This window comes from Dendrobates tinctorius, unplaced genomic scaffold (assembly GCF_039654945.1).
Source record: "Dendrobates tinctorius isolate UK_male_01 unplaced genomic scaffold, ASM3965494v1 ptg000015l, whole genome shotgun sequence".
NCBI classification, from domain to species: domain Eukaryota; kingdom Metazoa; phylum Chordata; class Amphibia; order Anura; family Dendrobatidae; genus Dendrobates; species Dendrobates tinctorius.
Window position 1 is genome coordinate 30347803 of NW_027361683.1, and position 21438 is coordinate 30369240.

General features: G+C 41.2%; 1 protein-coding gene across 1 annotated transcript in view; it reads right to left on the bottom strand.

Annotated features, from left to right (window-relative positions):
• Positions 1 to 518: 518 nt before the first annotated feature.
• Positions 519 to 21438, bottom strand: part of HNRNPR (heterogeneous nuclear ribonucleoprotein R) — a 191487-nt gene continuing 170567 nt past the window's right edge. The window contains exon 2 of the transcript XR_012227401.1: positions 519 to 691. The gene's annotated coding sequence lies outside the window, so the exon portion shown is untranslated. The remainder of the gene's footprint in view (positions 692 to 21438) is intronic.

Sequence of the window (21438 nt, forward strand, 5' to 3'; positions counted from 1 at the left end):
GTCGGCAAACAACCTCATAGACATTATAATATACATGTATATGTGTGGCTGCTGTGACAAAACAAATCCAGATATAGATGTAATACACTCTGGCGGTTTATTCAACGCATTTCAAAGGCTATGGCTTCTTCAGGAAATTACCACAGAGACATAGGTCCTTCCTATATAGACATGGTTGGTTTGTTTTTCTCCTCCTTCTCATGGTTGTTTCATTTGGGCTCTGCTCCACTGCAACATCTGATAGAGTCCTCGTGGTCTGTTCTAATAATTATTTTTTAATGTTTTTATTTGAGAAAATTCATCCCGCCTTTTTTTGGTGTCAGTGATTTTTTTCAGGGCATATGGATATTAGATATTGCACCAAATGTATAATTATGATGATATATTATATAAAAATAAAAAAGACACAAATTGGTAATTTTATAAAAAAATTATTAATACATTTTACATAATTTTAACATGATTTTTTTAAACAAAAATATACTTTAATAAATATACATTAATAATAGCTATATATTTAATGGTGGAAATTGATTTATATACTCATATAATAATTCTCAGGCAATATTCCTGTAACTGGGAGTGTGGCGCAGGTAGATGGGAGGATGAATCGGAATCATCCCACATCCCCAAGTAGGTTCTTGTCCTGTTTTTTTGTATAAATTCTTTATTTTCTTTTTGCTTCTGATATCTGAAAAATGAATGAAATTTTATTATATTGGTTTATTAATTTAAATACCTATATTATCTGTATGTACATACGTTGAAAATAACTTTATTATATGTATTATCGCTCCATGAACTTTGACACTATATGTCACATGTCAGAAGGACTTTTGGTGCCGTTTTTTCAAATTTGAATGTATATAAGCGATGTAACAGCACTGTCTCCACACATCTCTGTGGTAATTTCCTGAAGAAGCCATAGGCTTTGAAACGCGTTGAATAAACCACCAGAGTGTATTACATCTATATCTGGATTTGTTTTGTCACAGCAGTGCGGATATCATCTACACATACTGTATGTATTATAATTTCTTTCAAATAAAGGACTTTATTCATGCTGTCTTTTTTACAATCTAACTATGGGGTTAGTAATGGAGAGGTAAGCCACAGGTTTCAAGCAGTATGAAAAAGAAAAAGGATTTTGCCTCTGCCAAAAAGTGTCAAATAGAGCATTGGATGTATAAAGTTTACCTTCAGTCACTAGTGTTGGCTGATGGAACTACTGCTCCCATCAGCCGTCGCTTGCTGCCGCTAATAACAGCGAGAACAGGAGCGGCTGATAGGAGTATTCATCAGCCGGTGCCCACACTGTAATTAATTTTTTTTTAAAAAAGGGGTTGGCTCCCGATATTTTTGATAACAAGTAAGGCAAAACTCACAGCTGGGGACCGCAACCCTCAGCTGTGAGCTTCAGCAAGGCTGGTTATCAAGAATAGAGGAGTCCCCACTCCGATTTTTTAAATTATTTAAATAATTTAAAAAATGGCATTTGCTCCCCCTATTTTTTACAACCAGTCTAGCTAAAGGAGACAGCTGGGGCTGGTAATTTCAGGCTGGTCAGGAGTCATGGATATTTCCCCCTTGCCTAAAAATAGCAGCCCACGGCTACCCAGAAAAGGCACATCTATTAGATGCACCAATTATGACGTTTTGTCCGGCTCTTCCCACTTGCACTGTAGCGGTGGCAAGTGGGGTTCATATTTTGGGATATATGTCACCTTTGTATTGTCCTGTGACATCAATCGCCGATTGGTAATCCTATAGTTGTATAGTAAATAAACACACAGCCAGAATAAAGTCCTTTATTTGAATAAAACAAAGCACACTTTTACTTTTTTTATTTAAAAATAACAAACACAGTTGTACTCAACTAACGCCCATTCCATTGAATCACTTATCTCCTGTAATAAAACAAAGATAAAAAAACAACAATTTTCTTCACCTGTCCGTCGTTCTGTGTCTTGCCATAATCCATGTCTGGGGAATAAACAGTTTTCAGCCTGGACGGTGCCAAAATGTGACTGTCGAGGCTGAGAACCACTGGGAAATGAGCTGCTGTGAGCGCAGCATCAGTGACTAGCGATGACGTCATCGAGATTACTGCTGGTCACAGAGACTGACTTTCCAGCCAGACCAATGAACTGGGGTGACCTCACTGACATCATCGCAAGCAGAGTGAGAAAAAGTCTCACGGTGCAGAGGTGAGTTTACCATAGTTCAAATTCACCACAGTGAAATTCTCCTGGTGAACAGCGGTGAACTCGCCTCTGCACCGTGAGACTTTTTCTCACTGTACTAGCTGTGATCTCACCGGATGTAGGTCACCAGTTTATCCTGGCTGGGAAAGCAGTCTCAGTGTCCTTTGGTAATCTTGATGATGTCACCGCTGGTCACTGATCCTGTACTCACAGCAGCTCATTCATCTGTGGTTCTCAGCCTGTACCGTCGCATCTTGGCACCGACCAGGTTGAAAACTGTTTATCCCCCATACATGGATTATGGTGGGGGACAGAAAGATGGTCAGGTGAGGGATATTGTTTTTTTTTATTTTATTACAGGAGATTAGGGAAAAAAATTCCAAGTGTGGTAAAAAGTGTAATTCCACAGTTGTTTTTTTACCATGTTCACTAAATGCTAAAATTGACCTGCCATTATGATTCTCCAGGTTCTTTTTTCTTAAAGTGATGAAAAATTTTTTTCAAAATTTGTTAAAAAATGGTGCCATTTTCCGAGACCTGAGGCGTCTCCATTTTTTGTAATCTGGGGCTGTGTGAGGGCTTATTTTTATACTATTTTGATGTAGATACAATCTTTTTATTGCCCATTATTGCATTTTATTGCAATGTAGCAACAACCAAAAAAAGTAATTTCGGGCATTTTTTTCCCTTGTTATGCCGTTTAGCGATTGGGTTAAATTTTTGTTTATATTCATAGACCGGGCGATTCTGAATGTGGCAATACCAAGTATGTGTATATTTGATTTTTCTATTGTTTTACTTTGAATGGGGAGAAAGAGGGGTGATTTTAACTTTTATATTTTAAAAACATTTTTACTATTTGCATGCTTCAATAGTCTCCATGGGAAACTAGAAGCTGTACTACTTCGATTGCCTCTGCTACACACAGGCGATGATTAGATTGCCTATATGTAGCAGAAATGCTTACTTGCTATGTGCGCTGACCACAGGGCAGCGCTCACAGCAATCTGGCAATGACAACCATAGAGGTCTGCTGCAACCCTCAGCTGTGAGCTTCAGCAAGGTTGGTTATCAAGAATGCCAACTCATCAATGACCCATGATCATGTGTCCGGGTCACCGATGGGCTGGATTAATTACGTGCTTCTGGCAAGCGCGAGTTAAATACCGCTGTCAGAGATTGACAGCAACATGTAACTAGTTAACAGCTGTGGGTGGATTGCGATTCCACCTGCCCCTGTTTCAGGCACATATCAGCTGTATAGATCAGCTGTAACGTGCCCGGAAAGATACAGGCTCAGCACCAGATCACGCACCAAACAGAGCGAGTCCCGCATGGACATACTATTACGCCCAATGCCGGAAAGGAGTTAAAGAAAAAACTAGCAGGTCTGTGAAAGCCAGAATTCTTGCTGGTTGGTAGATGATCAAATACTTATTTCATGCAATAAAATGCAATTTAATTATATAAAAATCATATAATGTGATTTTAATTATTTTTTTTAGATTCTGTCTCGCGCAGTAAAAATTACAGACCTTTCCTTTTTTTTGTAGACGAGGAAACTTGTAAAATTGGCAGTGTATCAAATACTTATTTTACCCTCTGTAAGTAAGGAAGATATGCACACTTGATTAGGGCCACAAATGGAAAAAAAAACACAATAATAATATTGAGGGTAATAACTATAGTAAACATATTTACATTTTTGGGCCTTTGGGATAACAGCTGATAATACTGCAGTATAACATAAAAAGTAATAAAAATTAGAGCATTCACTATGCCACCCAAGTTAGCAGTGAAATGGCAGGCATCATTGAGCTTTACAAGAACACAATAATACACACATTAAGTGCGTGTGTCAATTTAACTTGCATTCCTAAAATAGTAATTGAATTTACAATACAATTGTGTTCAACTGCTGGCAAAATACAATATATATGAAATGCTACTTTAGTGCCAGTTAAAAATGTAATTATTTCATGAAAGATGGAATCAAATATCAAAATTAAAGATAGAAAGGTAGATAGCAATGTTTCATTTCCACCCACCAAAGGCGATATTCTAGTGATATCAGTAAATTCAGCAAGATTGTAGAGAGGAAATTAAATGCGGTACAATATAGTATCCCCCCAACACAGCTAACAAAAATTTAATTTAGATGAGGCAAATAAATGAACATCAAACAGGAAAAATTTAGGAAAGGTACCACTATTTTTTTGTAATCATAAATTTATTGTATATCCAGTTAAATGGCATTTCAGTCTAAGAAATCTAAGGGTGTGTGCAGCAGAATCCGCAGCGGTTTTGGTCCTGCGGATCCGCAGCAGAAACTGCTGCGGTGTACACTACCATTATAATCAATGGAAAACAAAAACCGCAGCGCACACGGTCCGGAATTTTCCACACGGATTTACTGCGGTTTCAAAATCGCAGCATGTCACGTCATTGTGCGGAATCCGCAGCGGTTTTACACCTACTCCATTGTCCAGGTGTCAAACCGCAGGGGAAAACCGCAGGCTAATCCGCAGATAAACCTCAGGTCTTTTGACCTGCGGATTTACCTGCAGATTTTGGAAAATCCACGCAGAAAATTCCGCAGCAGAATCCGCAGCGTGTGCAAATACCCTGAGACCATGTATATAGAGTTTTTTAGGCATCCCCAAAAAAACATTTTTCAAGTATAAACCAAATCAGGAAACAATCCCTTTTTGGAGGAGTATTTCATGTGCTTGATGCTACGCTCCCACAATGAGCTTTTGGTGCCTTTTTGATGCTGTGTATTTTTACCGCATAAAAAATGCAGCGTCTTAGGCCACGTGCACACATTAAGTATTTGGTGAGTTTTGGCAGAGCATGAGAGCAGAATTACAGCCGCAGTCAGCACCAGCCGCCGGGAACAGCGCTTACTGTAGCGCTTCTTCTCGGCGCCGTCTGTGAGGTCCTGATGCGGTACACAATCGGCACACGGTTGCCACACGGAGATGCCACGTGGCGTCTGCCGGCAGGAGAGCAGAATAAATGAAAACCCGACGTGGGGTTTCCCTCATTTTCATAACCAACCAGACGAAACTTACAACTGGGGGCTGCATCCCTCAGCTGTCAGCTTCAGCCAGGTTGGCTGTGAAGAATAGAGGGGTCCACACGCTGCTTTTTTAATTAGTTAAATAAATTATTTAAAAAAACAACATGGGGTCCCCCCTATTTTTGACAACCAGCCTGACTAAAGCCAACAGCTGAGGGCTGATATTCTCAGGCTGGTAATTGATCTGCCCCCCCCAGCCTAAAAACATCAGTCCCCAGCTGCCCAGAAAAGGCGCATTCGCCTAATCTGGAGCTTTGCCTGGTTCTTCCCACTTGCCCTGTAGCGGTGGCAAGTGGGGTAATAAGGGGTTAATGACACCTTTCGATTATAAGGTAACATTAAGCTTGGATTAGTAATGGAGAGGTGTCAATAAGACACTGATCCATTACTAATCCTGCAATAAAGATAGGGTTAAATAAACACAATCACACAATAAGAATAAATTATTTTAATGAAAAAATACAGCACACACATTTTTAATATCTTTATTATACTGTTAATTCCTTAGCAAAGCCATCGATCTTCTGAAAAAAAGTTGAAAATAATAAAACAAGTCTCTACATTACCTGTCCGGCACTCAGTCATGTCCCATGGCGTAAATCCATCTCAGGGGTTAATATATTTACAGTCGGAGCGCTGCTAACACAGCCGCTCCCGGCTGTAACTGACTTGGGAATGAATGGAGCAGAGCGTACTTAGTGATGAGCGGTGACATCACCGCTAGTTACTGAGCATGCGCCGGCTGCTCCCATTCATTCCCCACTCAGTTACAGTCGGGAGCGGTTGTACTAGCAGCACTCTCACTATAAATATATTAACCCCCGAGATGGATTTACGCCGTGGGATGTGATTGAGCGCCGGACAGGTAATGTATAGATTTGTTTTATTATTTTCAACTTTTTTTCAGAAGATTGATGGCTTCGCTAAGGAATTACCAGTATTATAAAGATATTAAAAATGTGTGTGTTGTATTTTTTCATTAAAATAATTTATTCTTATTGTGTGATTGTTTTTATTTAACCCTTTCTTTACAAATCCGGGCTTAATGTCACCTTATAATCGAAAGGTGCCATTAACCCCTTATTACCCCACTTGCCACAGCTACAGAGTAAGTGGGAAGAACCGGGCATAGCTCCAGATTAGGCACACCTAATAGATGTGCCTTTTCTGGGCAGATGGGGGCTGCTGTTTTAAGGCTGTGGGAGGCCAAGATCAATGGCCCCTTACCAGCCTGAGAATATCAGCTCTCAGCTGTCGGCTTTAGTCAGGTTGGTTGTCATAAATAGGGGGGACCCCGAGCCGTTTTTTTAAATTATTTATTCTTCACAACCAACCTGGCTGAAGCTGACAGCTGAGGGATGCAGCCCCCAGCTGTAAGTTTCGTCTGGTTGGTTATGAAAATGAGGGAAACCCTACGTCGGGTTTTCATTCATTCTGTTCTCCTGCTAGCAAAGCAGAAGAGAATTACAGCTGTGGTCAGCACCAGCCACCGGGAACAGCGTTTACAGTAGCAGCTTCTTTCCGGCGGCCGTCTTTGAGCACGGAGGACTGTGTGAACAGTTCTCCGTGTGCAACACGTGTTGCGGGCCGTGTGTCCGTGTTAAAATGGACATGTCTCCGTGTTTTGCACATGGACACACGGCCCGTGAAAACCCGCTGACATCTGCATAGACCCATTCATTTGAATGGGTCTAAGCGTCAGTGTCTCCGGTGCGTGAGAAAACTACACGTACCGGAGACACTGACACGTGAAACCGGCTTTAGAGTTTCCATAAGTGGTTTTGATTTCTTTTGGAAGAGTTTTTCTGCAGAATTTTTTTAAAGCCTTTTAAGTTGCTGTGTACTTTGGATCAGATTAATTCAGGAATCACTTTAAAGAAGTGAAATGCACTTTAATCTTTCCACCAGTTATTTTTCAAAACCTCTTCAGGAATAAAAAAAATACTTCAAAAACTTGTCATATGGACAGCAAAGTGTACTTACCATCAAAATGAACAAGAAAAGTATTCCAAGCGTTATTTTAAGCTGTTTTTAAGAAAATTTTTATTGTGGATCAGTTTCAAAACTTCATAGTCTAACAATCTATGTTTGGGGTTATTTTTTTTTACTGAAAATGACAATATTGCCTTTCAGCCACTTGGCCAGAGCAGGCAGATTTTGGCTAAATATCTTGGAATTTAAAACCTTACGCTCACTCATGGACCACTAGCAACAAACGAGCCCTAAAACAATAATCCACTAGCAAATTAGACATCAATATCAGGAGCATTGTTTGCTCTGTCTCTAAACATGACCAGCTTAATATTTATTATTACACAAACTTGCTTTAATACACAGTTGTTTTATTACACTATGGTACATAAATCATTCAATTCTGATTTAAGACGCTAAAGTCATACAGACATACAGAGCAATGCTGACCCCTGCTGTTAAAAAGGAGTTACTGAAGTTTTTTTTAAGTACTGCCATTTCATACATACATGTTCAAATAATTTAGTCCAAAAGGAAAAGTGGATCCTTTTTTGCATTACTAGAATGTGGGGTATTTTTCTGCTACCACTGTAAATGTTCACAGTCTGCAAATTAGAAAACGGCCAGTGCAGTGAGGATCATACAATACATTGCTACAAGAGTCAGTCATTTAATATTAAAGCAAAAAAGGAAGCACACTGTAGCACCATAACATGCAAATATGAAAAATGAATTGCATTACTGCATTAGGAATATGAAAAATTGAGAAAGTTTAGCGCATAAAATGGCCAAGTTATGTGTAACTGGAAGCCACGGTAAGGCATTTCTTGTTTTCCAGGTCCCCGTCTATGCCAATCCTCACTAAGACTGAAGTTTTCATCTGAATGGGAACCTATGAAAAATCCTCTGTTAGGACTGAAGTCTATATCTCTGTGGAGGGGAAGTGGCCCTGCTTTGATTAAAAACGCCTGCGACTAACAGGTGGAGTGCTCAGTCAGAAGATAAATTCATTTTTCATATTTGCATGTTATGGCGCTACAGTGTGCTTCCTTTTTTGCTTGAATGTACATGAGTTGGTGACTCTAGGTTAAGCACCTGTTCATACAATGTTTATGCTTGGATGTGACGGTCAGTTTCTGAAGTTTGTAGTCATTTAATATTAGGCTGTGACCTTCTGGTGACTATGGCCGTGACACATCATATGGTCAAAAATCACAGTATGCTTCTGCTGCATCACAGTGTAATGCAGGTGTATGGTGTAGCACTGCAACTTCTAGGATCCTGTGATTGAGACAAATCATCACTCGAACTCCATCTGGTCCGGCGTTTTGTATATTTCTTGTCCTAGTCATGGCATGCTGAAGGTTGGAGTATAACCCAATATGTGTAATACAGTGTAAAGTAGCAGCTGCACATAGTGTTCATTGGCTGACTGTCCTTTGTTGCAGCCAAAGCCAAAAAGGCCAGCTCCATGTCAGACATTGCAAAAGAGTCACAAAGTAACATAGTAATTAAGGTTAAAGGAAGACTTTAAGTCCATCTAGTTCAACCCATATCCTATCCTAACTTGCCCTAACATGTTGATCCAGAGGAAGGCAAAAAAAAAACCCATGTGGCAAACAGCAAGTTTCACGTTGGGGAAAAGAATTCCTTCCCGACTCCACATACGGCAATCAGACAAGCTCCCTGGATCAACGCAATATTAAGGAAACTAGTGTATATACCCTGTAACATTATACTTTTCAAGAAAGGCATCCAGTCCCTTCTTAAATTTTATTAGGGAATCACTCATTACAGCATCATATGGCAGAGGGTTCCATAGTCTCACTGCTCTTACAGTGAAGAATCCGCGTCTGTGAGTATGCTTAAACATTCTTTCCTCCAGACGTAGAGGATGCCCCCTTGTCCCCGTCACAGGTCTAAGAGTAAAAAGATCATTAGAAAGGTCTTGGTATTGTCCCCGCATATATTTATACATTGTAATAAGATCACCCCTAAGCATTCGATTTTCCAAGCAAAATAACCCCAAGTGTAATTACCTGTCTTGGTATTGCAGGCCCTCCAGTTCCCTAATAACCTTGGTCGCTCTTCTCTGCACCCGCTCCAGTTCAGCTATGTCTTTCTTATACACCGGAGACCTGAACTGTACACAGTATTCTAAGTGTAGTCGCATTAGTGACTTATATAGAGGTAAAATTATGTTCTCTGCATGAGCATCTATGCCTCTTCGAATGCATCCCATTATTTTATTTGCCTTTGCAGCAGCTGCCTGACACTGGCCACTAAATGTGAGTTTGTCATCCACCCATACACCCAGGTCTTTTTCAGTGACAGTTTTGCCCAGTGTTTTACAATTAAGCACATAATTATACATCTTGTTCGTTCTACCCAAGTGCATGACCTTACATTTATTCCCATTAAAGCTCATTTGCCATTTATCAGCCCAAGCTTCTAGTTTACATAAATCCTCCAGTAATATAAAATTGTCCTCCTCTGTATTGCTTACCCTTCAGTTTAGTGTCATCTGAAAATATTGAAATTCTACTCTCTATGCTCCCTACAAGGTCATTAATAAATATGTTAAAAAGAAGCGGGCCCAAAACTGACCCCTGTGGTACCCCACTGCTAACCGTGACCCAGTCCGAGTGTGCTCCATTAATAACCACCCTTTGTTTCCTATCCCTGAGCCAGCTCTTAACCCACCTACACATATTTTCCCCTATCCCCATTGTTCTCATTTTATGTATCAACCTTTTGTGTGGCACCGTAACAAAAGCTTTTAAAAAGTCCATGTACACCACGTCCACTGCATTCCCTTGGCCCAGTCCGGAACTTATCTCTTCATAAAAGCTTATCAGATTAGTCTGACAGGAATGGTCCCTTGTAAACCCATGTTGATATTGGGTCATGAGGTTATTCTTCTCCAGATACTCCAGTATAGTATCTTTTAGAAAACCCTCCAGGATTTTACCCACAGTTGAGATTAAACTTACTGGCCTATAATTTCCAAGTTCAGTGCTGTGCTTGCATAGTGTCGAGCGGGGAGCCACACTTAGAATCATAGAATCGTAGAGTTGGAAGGGACCTCCTGGGCCATGTGGTCCAACCCCCTGCTCAAAGCAGGATTCGCTAAATCATCCCAGTCAGATGTCTGTCCAGCCTCTGTTTGAAGACTTCCATTGAAGGAGAACTCACCACTTCTCGTGGCAGCCTGTTCCACTCATTGATTACTCTGTCAAAAAGTTTTTTCTAATATCTAATCTGTGTCTCCTCCCATTCAGTTTCATCCCATTGCTTCTAGTCTTTCCTTGTGCAAATGAGAATAAAGTTGATCCTTCTACAATGTGACAGCCCTTTAGATATTTGTAGACAGCTATTAAGTCTCCTCTCAGTCTTCTCTTTTGCAAACTAAACATTCCCAAATCCTGCAACCTTTCCTCATAAGACAGGGTTTGCAGACCGGTCACCATTCTGGTCGCTCTTTTCTGAACTTGCTCCAGTTTGTTGATGTCTTTTTTAAAATGTGGTGCCCAAAACTGAACACAATATTCCAGATGAGGTCTGACCAAAGAGGAGTAGAGGGAAATAATGACTTCACGTGATCTAGACTGTATGCTTCTGTTAATACATCCTAGAATTGCATTTGCCTTTTTTGCTGCTGCATCACACTGTTGACTCATATTCAGTCTGTGATCTATTAGTATACCCAAGTCTTTTTCACATGTGCTGTCACTTAGCCCTATTCCTCCCATTCTATATATGCTTTTTTCATTTTTATTGCCCAGATGTAGTACTTTGCATTTCTCCCTGTTAAAAACCATTCTGTTAGTTGCTGCCTACTTCTCCAGTTTATTTAAATCTTTTTGAATCCTCTCTCTCTTCTCTAGTATTAGCTATCCTTCCTAGCTTTGTGTCATCAGCAAATTTAATCAGTTTACCCTCAATTCCTTCATCTAAATCGTTGATAAAGATGTTGAACAATACAGGGCCCAGGACAGAGCCCTGTGGTACCCCACTTGAGACATTCTTCCAACTGGATGAGCAGCCATTTACGACCACTCTTTGGGTCCGATCACTAAGCCAGTTATGAATCCACCTAACAGTTGCCTTGTCCATTCCATACTTAGTCATTTTTTCAATAAGGATTGTATGAGAGACTTTGTCAAATGCTTTGCTGAAGTCAAGATATACTATATCTACAGCATTTCCTTGATCCACCCAATCAGTGATTCTGTCACAGAAGGAAATTAAGTTAGTCTGACATGACTTATTAGTTACAAACCCATGCTGACTCTGTTTAATCACTTCATTCTTATCCAGGTATTGACATACATGTTGTTTAATAATTTGTTCAAAGATCTTTCCTGGTATAGAAGTCAGACTCACCGGCCTATAGTTGCCTGGGTCCACCTTCTTTCCCTTTTTGAAGATAGGAACAACATTTGCTCTTCTCCAGTCTTCTGGCACTTCTCCTGTTCTCCAAGAATTTTCAAAGATTATGGAGAGGGGTTCAAAAATTTCTTCTGCTATCTCCTTCAGTACTCTGGGGTGTAATTCATCTGGACCTGGAGACTTGAATTCATTTAGGTTAGCTAAGTGTTTCCTCACTATCTTTCTGTTTATAGATATCCTGGATTCTTCTATTCCCTTAATAGGACAGTGAATAACAGTTGATGTTACATTTCCTTTCTGAGAGAAAACAGATGCAAAATAGGAATTTAAGTTCAGCCTTCTCAACATCCTGTCTTACCATTTCATCATTTTCATCCTGTAAAAATCCTATAGCATCTTTGACTTTTCTTTTACTTTTGACATATCCCCATTTGCGCAGTGTCAATTGGGGAGCCAGCTGCCTGCTCGACACTGCGCAAGCGTGGCTCCAAGCGCCACACTGCACAAGTGCGGGATTCCAATGACGTCGGTGCAATAGGGAAATCAATCAAATTGAGTGGGTGCGACGCCCGTGACTGAACAGGAAATGAATCACACCCCTATAACTAGATAAACAGATACCATATAACTATATAGCGTCTTTTTAATGAAAAAACATGTTAGTGATGCACATTGTATCACTAACAGTGCACTGAGGACAGTTTAGATGTTTGAAATGACATGACAGGTTCCCTTTAAAACTAGAAGTCCCAGAGAGGGGTCATTTAACATTTCTACCTTTGGAACCCAGAGACGGGTTGAATGACCTTAAGGATTTTATCTAACTTCCTATAATCACCGTCTTTTGTTCTGTAATTAAGAGGTTGTTGTTTTCCATTGAATTTAGCCTTTTAGTTTCTAGTTAGTTCTATTCAGTTTATTGTATTTGATAAAATATAGACTATACATATTGTATTTAGTTTAGTTTTATTTGAGCAAAAAAGCACTGAAACAATGAATCATTTTTTATATATTTTAAATAGAGAATTAGAAATTTTAGAGCAAGTTACAGCTGTGAGTAATGACCAGAAGCATTTGTGTCTAAGTCAAGAGTACTGAAATGTCAGTGTGAAAATATACAAAATAACAACTGTTATTTGTCTCCATGATTTTTATTTTTTATATAAAAAAATACAAGGAATAAAACTATTCCACACATATTTACAATAGGCTGCAGTGGGGGCTGCATGTGTGTGAGTGGCATGTCCTTCTTGTGTGACTAGCATTTCAGCACTCACCGAGCAGTGTCTGCACTGTCGGAACATACCTGGCACTGCCTGGGTATGTCCCTGGTACATTTGCCACTCGTGTATTTGTAGCAGTCAACACGTCTCTCAGTTGCACAATTGTTCGTGCATCGATGGTTGACTTGACACTTCGCCCTTTTGCCAGGGCAGGGTGTGGAAGGTTGTTGCCGAAGGAGTTTCTCCTTGTGTGCCTTCTTTTCACTCACATGAGAGCCACCTAACTCTTTTGCAAGCTCAACCAGGAAGCCTTCTCTGCATTTTTTTTCTTGTGAACAAAATAGGTGACACAGTCACCTAATTTATCCCCCACAGCACAAAAGGCTGCATGCAAATTTGTTAAGGTGTTAGCAACCTTATGCATATCCCCCGCACAACAATGCAGCTGGGGGGTGGGCAGACACACTCAGGAGCAGCTTACATTCTTTTGCTCTTTTACAAGACCTTTGTTGAGGTGGATCAACACAATTAATTTGTTTTGCTTTTTGTCTGTCATTTTTAACCCATTTCTTTCACATCTTTTTTTAAAAGAAAAACATAACAATTCTTTTAGAAAAACTTGAAAAATTGAAACAGATTGTATGTTTTGCAAACTATATGTACATTTGGCAAAATGACCTGGATAATGCAGCACAACATCACGGATCAGCAGCAAAAGGTCACATCTCTCCCCAAACACTTCATGTGTGCTTCAAAACAAAATTTGTGGTTTATACAAATTGTCAGTTCCCTCAAAATGCAAAGTCTCTTGACCTGTTTTTCACAGTGTTTTGAGGATAAATTCAGCTCTACTCCCCCCTGTAGATTCCTCAGACAATGGCCACATTTACAAATCAAAGGATGCTAACTGGAGCCATCAGAGTCGTCAGTTCGGACTAAGGGTCATTTGACCCTCTTTCGGGACTTCAGAGGGGAGCTCGAAATTTCTGGGACTTCCAGTGTTAACACCTAAACATGTAATTTCTATTCTGCATTCTATTCCAGTACATGTCACATGGACGGCAGAAGCATGCCACACTTTATGTCATCTATGTGCACGTGTTTGTGGAGAATTGACTTCTCTGTGCTGCAGGAAAAAAAATGAACATGTCTACATGTGGGTCACACAGACCATGAGTGTGCACGTGTGCCTAAAAGCCATCTTGCTGCAAAATGGCAATGTGCTACATTATAATCCAGTTGGTTATGCAGTCTACATGAAAGAAACCTATGACAACATGAAACAGCTGTTTAGGTGCCTGAACTATGATTAACATTTGCGGCCCCTCTCTGGTGACTTAAAGGAGATTGCCCTCTTAGGCTACTTTCACACTAGCATTTTCTGGCGGACGTCACAATGCGTCGTTTTGTGAAAAAAACGCATCCTGCAAAATCTCCCGCAGGATGCGTTTTTTTCCCATAGACTTGTATTGAATTTGGCGGCCCGTCATCTGGAAAAATCGTTGATTGTAACGTTTTTTGTCTGCGTCGGGAAAACGTGTTGCGACGCATCCTGCGGCATGCGTCGTTGGCTAGAATGAAAGCCTATGGGCGCAGGATCCGTCGTGACACGTCGTATGACGGAATGCAGCGCTGCAAAACGTTTTTTTTTATTTACACTGAGCATGCTCAGAATCAGGATGTTGTAGCCAATTCACCAGACACCCCCAAATCTATATAAACCTGGCCTGGGCCTTCATCCCCAAATGTGCCAGCAAGAAGTCAGAAGACTGCATCCAGCCAGCATCCAGCCAGCGTCCAGGCAGCCAGCGTCCAGCTGCTATAAAACATAGCCAGAGGCCTGACTGTGCTGCCAGAAGCCAGCATCACGCTACAGCCTTCCAGCCAGTGTGAGTACTGCCATTTTTGCGTATGTCTGTGTACATGTCTGTGTGTGCGTGTGCATGTGTTTGTGTCTGTATGACGTACTGAAAACAGCCAGAGCTAAACCTGAATACAGCCAGAGGCCTGCCAGCGTGCTGCACCAGCCAGCGTCCAGCTCCAACCTGAGGCCTGCCACTGTGAAGCCAGCCAGCGTCCATCTCCAGCCTGGGCCCTGCCAGCAACCAGACAGTGGGACTCCTGCCATTTTTGCGTGTGTCTGTGGGTGCATGCGTGTGTGTGCATGTCTGTGTGCGTCTTTGTGTTTTGGTCTGCCTGTGTGCTTTTGTGCATCTGTGTGTGTTTGCATAGCATGTGTGCTTTTGTGTGTGTGCGTTATGCCTGCGCCTGTGTGCTTTTGTGCGTGTGCATTCGTTGTGCATGCACCTGTGCGCTTTCGTGCGTGCGTCTGGGTGATTGCGGGTGCATGCGTCTGTGCAACTGGGTGAGTGCACGTGCATTTTTTTTTTTTTTTAAATGTGATGTATTTACAAAGTAGTGTGGTCTGTGCAACATGTGGTTTCAGTGTGTGAGCATGTGTCTTGCGTGTGTTTGGTTTTTTCTTTAAATTTTTGTTTTATTGTTGAAACCATTTCCAGTTGATGTACTTGTATTTAAAATAAAGAGCATTTTTGCTCCTAATTGTGATGGTTAAAAAAAAAGAAAATTAAAAAAGAATTAATACAAATTTTCTTAAAAATGTCCGTAGTATCATTTCACAAACCTAAATTTTAACCTGGTGTATGTACAAATGGCCACACATGCAATACTGAGTTGGATGAGGGTTTATTTTTTAAGAAAAAAGTTAATAGAACATTTTTAAAGGGTTTATTTTCTTTTTTTAGTAATTTTTAAAGGGATATTTTAAAATCTCATATGTGGTCAATACATTTTCACATGGTGTTTAGGCCTTTCACTTTTAAAGGTTTTTTTTATTTTTTATTTGGGTGGGTGGAAAAGGTTTCACAGCTTGCACATACTATTCAAGTAGGTAATCCTGCTCACACTGGTGTGACTTAGATCTATTTGTTTTTGGGTTTGTTTTTCAAAAGTGTTGTTGTTGGCATGCATGAACATTGCTCACATAATTGGAACAGGGTGGTTATTAAATATTTCAGATTACCTAGTTTGTGGGGTGGGTCTAACTATAAATTCTTTTTACTTACAGAGCCACCAGGGACCACCACGACTGCACACACAGCACACCACTTTCCAGATGTAAGTTTTGAAGACCCCAAATCTGCCAATTCAATGTGTATAGCAGATTACAATTATCTTTTTACTTACAGAGCCACCAGGGACCACTTTGCAAGAATGTCCTCTTCTGATAGCCCTCCTCCAGAGCGACAGCGTGTAGCGGTAAGTTAAAATTTTTTTAGTTTTTGGTGTCATAGTTAAAATTTCTGTTAATCACTATATGCATTAATTATGTTTTTTCAGGAAGCTGAAGTAGCCGAGGACCTCTCAGAAGGGGACGAGATGGGTGTAGAAATACAAGGAGCGGGCGCACAGAGTGTAAGTTGTGGCGAAACAGTTGCTTCACACATCGCAGTGCACCCAACACAAAACAGATCATCATACATCACTGTACACATACAACATATGCCTACATCAAAGATAATTCTTTTTCTTTTGTTTTAGTCTGCTGCACATTCTGGCCAACGCCATGAAGGTCCTCCCAGCCGCTCCCAGAGTCGGCGCCATCATCGCTGCAGCGGTCAGCCAGCAGTGAGTTGTTGTTTTTTTTTTCTTTTTTCTCTTGGTAGTTTTGGGTTTCAGTGTACTAATTATGTTTTGTTTTTTTTTCTTTTCAGTCTTCACAGCGTGCTCCCGACTCAGATGTCGAGGACGGCAGCCTTGATGTGGACCGCCTCATCGAGGAGGTCCGCGAGCGGGAGCTGCTGTGGAATATGGCTGACCGCAGGCATTCTGATACACATGTGACCCGTCGGCTCTGGGAGGAAGTATGCCAAAATCTTTTGCCGAGGTGGGAGTACCTTCAGCCAAGGCAGCAGACTCAAGAATGTAAGTATTCACTTTTCAGTACTGTTTAGAGCTGAATGGAATGTATTGTAATTAACCCTTTTTTTAATTTCATTCTTGTCTTCACAGGTGACAGGGTTAGGAAGCGGTGGCGGTCACTCAGGGATCGCTTCAAGAGGGAGTTTAACCAGGAGATGATTGCCCCGAGTGGCTCAGCAGGCCAGAGAAGGAATCGGTATAAATATAGCCGTGCCCTGTCCTTCCTCAGGGAAACAATGCTGAGTAGAATGTAAGTATTCAACAGCCCATTGAATAAATCACCATGTTTACCTGTCTAACTTTTTTGGTTTCAGTCAGGGCTTTTTCCTATCAATATATTAATTTTTGTTTTTCCTATTTCACAGCACCGTCTGTAGCCATCGGGCGCCTGCATCTACCTTGGACCCCTCTGGAGTGATCTCTCAAGAGTCCGCCACCGAGGGCCACGTCGGTAGACCCCACCCCTCTGACCCCTCGTCTGACCCTTCCGGTACGTCTGCTTCATCCACTTCTGCCAGAACTGGAGCATCATTGCAGCCTTCTTTACTTGAAGCTGCTGGTCAAGACTTAGCATTCCCTTTACCACACCCCTCTGATCCTGCCACCTCGAGACCACCATTAGGTTCATTGCGGCAGCGACAGAGGGGTCCGGAAAGGAGCTATGCTCCTGAGTTCTTGCATCTGAATGCATCCTTCCAAAGCTCTTTCAAAATTTTGGGAGAGCAAGTGACTGCTGGGTTCAACATGTTGCAAACACGCATCAGTGAACACAGCAGTCGCTTGGATAGGCTGCATTCAGATGCAAGTCAATCTCCAAACAACCTTTTTTTTTCAATCCATGCTCAGGAGCATGGAAAAGCTAACTCTTGACCAGCAGATGTGGGTAATGCAAGCCAGCCATGCTGCTCTAGTGCAGGTCATGTCCGAAGCCCCTCCAACACCCACACATCCCCACACAGCCACTACAACTTTCCCAGCCCAGGCACAATTCCCACCCCAGGCACAATTCCCACCCCAGGCCCAATACCAAACACAGTCCCAATACCCTACCCAATCCCAATTCCCATCCCGGCCCCAAATCCCAGTGTCTTCCCCAATGTTTTCTTCCTTGTCCAGCTTTCATTCCCCATTTAGTATTCCACCTACCCCAACACCACCCCCCCTGCTCAGCCTCCTGTTTTTTCCCCTCCTTCCACTACACCCCAACCCAGTAGGCTTTCCCCACCTATTGACGTGGTCCAACCTGCCAGCCCCTCCGCTAGTATCTCCACCCCACACTTTACTGACCCATGAAAGTTGTTTTCATTGTTAAAAAAGATTGTTATATTAAAAATATTTTTCAAAAAATTTAAAAACATTAAAAAAAAAGTTGTAACACTAAAAGTTTTATTCGAAACAATGACAAGATTTTGAATAAAAATTTCAAAAAAAATTTAAATAAAATTTATTTTGGTTTAAACTCTACTATTTGTTTCAGTGCCTTCATTTAGGTAAGCTGGTATGGTAACAAACAAATTACACACCACACGTTAAAAGGTATAACAAATTTGGTTTATTAGCAAAAGTATCAAACTTTTGGAAAAAAATTAATAAAACTTGGTGTCAATAAAAACACTTTGTACAGAAACATAAATCACCGAGACATGAAATAAAGATCTCACACTATGTTGTCTTGCCAAGGAACCCTGCCTACAGGTGACACAAAATACTCTGCAAAGTGGTCCCTCATTCTGGAAACAGAACCTGCGGAGCGAACAGAGCTGCTTTGGTAATCCCACAAGGTTGTTTCTGAGCCGTCATCATCCACGGAAACAGGCTCCTTGGAAAGTACATAGTTATGCAGCACCACACAGGCCTTGACAACCTCATCCACTGTTTGTGTGTGCAGTCTTATGGCAGTTAGCAGAACTCGCCACTTTGCGGTTAAAATTCCAAAAGCACACTCCACCACTCGTCTGGCTCGAGTTAAGCGGTAATTGAAGACTCTCTTGGTTCTGGGCAAGTCTCTGCTTGCATACGGTTTTAGTAAGTGTGGTGACAACTGGAATGCATCATCACCAACACAGACATATGGCATAGATGGTCCAGTTGTTCCCGGGAGTGGTCTGGCTGGTGGAAAATCATACGTATCTCCATACAAACAACGGCCCATCGGAGAAGTTTTGAAGACTTGCGAGTCATTGGACCGGCCATAGGCTCCAATATCCACAGCCAGGAATTTACAGTTGGCATCTGCTATGGCCATGAGTACTATAGAAAAGTACTTCTTGTAGTTAAAGTACTCTGAGCCAGATCCTGCCGGTTTAGCAATACGGATGTGTTTGCCATCTACGGCACCCAAGCAATTTGGGAAATGGCACAGTTTCTCAAAAAGTTCTGCACTTGTCAGCCAGATGTCCTTTGTCAGTTGTGGAATGTACTCCTTATGCAAGGTATCCCATATAGCCAGACAGGTCTCTTTCACAATTACGGAAATTGTAGATATTCCAAGGCGGAACTGGTAATGTAGTGAAGTTAGGGATTCTCCTGTAGCCAGGAAGCTGTGAAAAACAAAGAAAAATATTAGTAAAAATTGCAAAGACCAACATAACATTTTTAAGCAATTTACACAAATATTACATTTTTTTTTTTTTTAAAGTTTCAATAAATGGCACTGCGGAAACTTTTGTTCTGTTGGGATCCACATTAAAAACAGCATTTTTACATCTGTGCATTCCTATTATGGAGCATGTGTAAAACACTGGAATGGCCACAAACAATAAAAATAGTAACATGCTGCAGAAAATGCAACGCAATTGTTCACTGCTGATGTGGTTTTCTATAGGTTAAAACATGTTTACATGACATTAAATATGAGCAATAAAAAAAAAAAAATAAGGCTTACCGCAATGTCACAATCAGCCGCTCCGGTGTGATGGAAAACCTCATGCGTGTGTCCTGCCTTCGGATGACATCCCCAACTTGTTCCAGCAACAAATCAAAGTGCTCCTGCCTCATCCGAACATAATTAAAAAATTTGCCCGGGTTCTGCCGCAACTCCATGTAGAGAGTTGAATGGATGCCCCGGGTCATCCGCAGTTCATTTATAGGATGCATCCATAGTCATCGCCGGCGACGTCGCTGCAGAAGAATCCTCCGTCTTGCTGCTACCTCCTCCCGAACAATAATATCCAGCCGATTGGTCTCAAAAATCACATCAGTAACCACGTTCGCAATCCTCACAAGCACTCCTTCCATCTCTGCCACTTTCTCTAAACCCTGTCAAAGATGGGGTGTAAAAACAGTCAATATATAGTTTTCCCTATTTTCCAGTAGCCAGCCAATCACATTTGGGAGACTCCCATTTTTAGGCATGGAAAACAGATCCGTCATAAAAACGGATGAAATGGATGGTAAAAACGGACACAACGGATGCAACGCATACAGTATTTCGACGGAACCATCTGGCGGATTTGCGACGGATCCGTCGAAATACTGTATGCGTTGCATCCGTTTTTCACTATTTTTGACGCATCCGTCGATACGTCGCGCCGACGCATTGTGACGTCCGCCAGAAAACGCTAGTGTGAAAGTAGCCTTACGTGGTCTCCAGGTGGAAGCACAAAGTACTGCTGCTTTCTGTATGAGTGGGAACGTCATGCAAGAAAATATCCCTATAGTAAGAGACTGACTTCTTTCTCCATATTGTGGCTGTGGAGAAAAGATATCAAGGAAAATGGAACCCATCAATGGTTGCAGATTACTGTTGCCTTCAGGATCCGGACATTGATCCAGAGATCCTTCCTGATGTCTGCACCCTCATCACCAAATCCAAAGAGAAGGTTGGACTGGGCTAACAGCGATTTGATCGTTTCTCTAGTTGGTCAAGATTTGTGTGTGCCATCACATCTGGAACCTGAACTTAGAACTTTAACTATTGGATTACAAGGACGTTGAAGACAGTTGTGGCCTAGTGCAGATTCTTCAATTCGAATAAGGACTATCCAATGGATTATTTCAGGGGCTTTGTGATAGACATTCGTCTAACTCGTTCTTACATTGTTATTGTTGTATTGCCTGATTTTTTTCGTCTTTCAGATTGAAGTATCCTTTAGCAAATTTCAGGAATACCACCTCCACTTCAAGATTAGTATAGTGAAATCCAAGGATTTCAGAAAGAGAGCGTGCTGTCCAGCTATCTTCTTCAGCACTTATAGTGCTACAATATAGTGTAAAGTCTTATTAATTCTGTAATGTTATGCTCCTGTATAGTGCATGTTGTCTTTTGCTGCCATCTAATGGTGATTGTTATAATATACACTCCCATGTATTGTAGTGTTATATTGTTTTCATGTATTGTAGCTGTAAATTCCCACCATGCCTCTCTCTCTAACTTCTATTTTGTTTTGTCATTCTTTTTGGTCAGTGATATCTTGGCAGAAATGTGCATGAGAGCTGCAGAAGATTTTCCTGTTACCTCTATCCTACACGCTCTATCTTCTACTCCTCATCTGAGTCCCTTCATCCTCTCCAACATCTCTACCTCATCATTTACCAACGTATACCCAATAAACTATCTATAAACAGCTCGTCCACTGCATCTTTCTTCCTGGAGCATCCACATGCAGCTGGTCAAGCAATAGAG